The sequence below is a fragment of the Cornus florida genome, unplaced genomic scaffold (assembly GCF_030987335.1).
Source record: "Cornus florida cultivar Cherokee Brave unplaced genomic scaffold, ASM3098733v1 CherokeeBrave_3.0.0_Hap2_scaffold_2, whole genome shotgun sequence".
In the NCBI taxonomy this organism is placed as follows: Eukaryota; Viridiplantae; Streptophyta; class Magnoliopsida; order Cornales; family Cornaceae; genus Cornus; species Cornus florida.
This window is the reverse complement of record NW_026775693.1, coordinates 417,501-420,000: the sequence shown is the minus strand read 5'-3', so window position 1 is coordinate 420,000 and position 2,500 is coordinate 417,501.

Here is a 2,500-nt window from a genome sequence, read left to right as displayed (position 1 = left end):
GTATGCTAAAAAATGAAGTTTGGAGTTTGGGTTTGAAAATTTTATGGGAGCTTCCTAGAAGACTAAGAAGTGCTTTGCTCGAGACGGATTTCGATTTGGAGGTCCCCCGGGTTAATTTTACCCATTATGACTCCTCGCCCGCACGCTCGTGCACCCCGACGTGCACGTGGGCATGGTATGCTAAAATTGAAGTTTGGAGTTTGGGTTTGAAAATTTTATGGGAGCTTCCTAGAAGCCTAAGAAATGCTTTGCTCGAGACGGATTTCGATTTGGAGGTCCCCCGAGTTAAGTTTGCCCTTTATGACTCCTCGCCCGCATGCTCGTGCACACCGGCGTGCACGTGGGCATCGTATGCTAAAAAATGAAGTTTGGAGTTTGGGTTCAGAAATCTTATGGGAGCTTCCTAGAAGCCTAAGAAATGCTTTGCTCGAGACGGATTTCGATTTAGATTTCCGCCGTGTTAATTTTGCCAATTACGGCTCCTCGCGCGCACGCTCAAGCACCCCGACGTGCACACCGGCGCGCACGTGGGCATCGTATGCTAAAAAATGAAGTTTGGAGTTTGGGTTTGAAAATTTTACGGGAACTTCCTAGAAGCCTAAGAAATGCTTTGCTCGAGACGGATTTCGATTTGGAGGTCCCCCGAGTTAATTTTGCCCATTACGACTCCTCGCCCGCACGCTCGTGCACCCCGACGTGCACGTGGGCATCGTATGCTAAAAAATGAAGTTTGGAGTTTGGGTTCGGAAATTTTATGGGAGCTTCCTAGAAGACTAAGAAGTGCTTTGCTCGAGACGGATTTCGATTTGGAGGTCCCCCGGGTTAATTTTACCCATTATGACTCCTCGCCCGCACGCTCGTGCACCCCGACGTGCACGTGGGCATGGTATGCTAAAATTGAAGTTTGGAGTTTGGGTTTGAAAATTTTATGGGAGCTTCCTAGAAGCCTAAGAAATGCTTTGCTCGAGACGGATTTCGATTTGGAGGTCCCCCGAGTTAAGTTTGCCCTTTATGACTCCTCGCCCGCATGCTCGTGCACACCGGCGTGCACGTGGGCATCGTATGCTAAAAAATGAAGTTTGGAGTTTGGGTTCAGAAATCTTATGGGAGCTTCCTAGAAGCCTAAGAAATGCTTTGCTCGAGACGGATTTCGATTTATATTTCCGCCGTGTTAATTTTGCCAATTACGGCTCCTCGCGCGCACGCTCAAGCACCCCGACGTGCACACCGGCGCGCACGTGGGCATCGTATGCTAAAAAATGAAGTTTGGAGTTTGGGTTTGAAAATTTTACGGGAACTTCCTAGAAGCCTAAGAAATGCTTTGCTCGAGACGGATTTCGATTTGGAGGTCCCCCGAGTTAATTTTGCCCATTACGACTCCTCGCCCGCACGCTCGTGCACCCCGGCGTGCACGTGGGCATCGTATGCTAAAAAATGAAGTTTGGAGTTTGGGTTCGGAAATTTTATGGGAGCTTCCTAGAAGACTAAGAAATGCTTTGCTCGAGACGGATTTTGATTTGGAGATCCCACGCGTTAGTTTTTGCCCATTATGACTCCTCGCCCGCACGCTCAAGCACCCCGGCGTGCACGTGGGCATCGTATGCTAAAAAATGAAGTTTGGAGTTTGGGTTCGGAAATTTTATGGGAGCTTCCTAGAAGCCTAAGAAGTGTTTTGCTCGAGACGGATTTCGATTTGGAGGTCCCCCGAGTTAGTTTTGCCCATTATGACTCCTCCCCCGCACGCTCAAGCACCCCCGCGTGCACGGGGGCATTGTATGCTAAAAAATGAAGTTTGGAGTTTGGGTTTGGAAATTTTATGGGAGCTTCCTAGAAGCCTAAGAAGTGCTTTGCTCGAGACGGATTTCGATTTGGAGGTCCCCCGAGTTAATTTTGCCCATTATGACTCCTCGCCCGCACGCTTAAGCACCCCCGCGTGCACGTGGGCATTGTGTGCTAAAAAATGAAGTTTGGAGTTTGGGTTTGTAAATTTGATGGGAGCTTCCTAGAAGCCTAAGAAGTGCTTTGCTCGAGACGGATTTCGATTTGAAGGTCCCCCGTGTTAATTTTGCCCATTACGGCTCCTCGCCCGCACGCTCAAGCACCCCGGCGTGCACGTGGGCATTGTATGCTAAAAAATAAAGTTTGGAGTTTGGGTTTGGAAGTTTTATGGGAGCTTCCTAGAAGCTTAAGAAGTGTTTTGCTCGAGACGGATTTCGATTTGGAGGTCCCCCGAGCCAATGTTGCCCATTATGGCTCCTCTCCCGCATGCTCAAGCACCCCTGCGTGCACGTGGGCATTGTATGCTAAAAAATAAAGTTTGGAGTTTGGGTTTGGAAGTTTTATGGGAGCTTTCTAGAAGCTTAAGAAGTGTTTTGCTCGAGACGGATTTCGATTTGGAGGTCCCCCGAGTCAATGTTGCCCATTATGGCTCCTCGCCCGCACGCTCAAGCACCCCGGCGTGCACGTGGGCATTGTATGCTAAAAAATAAAGTTTGGAGTT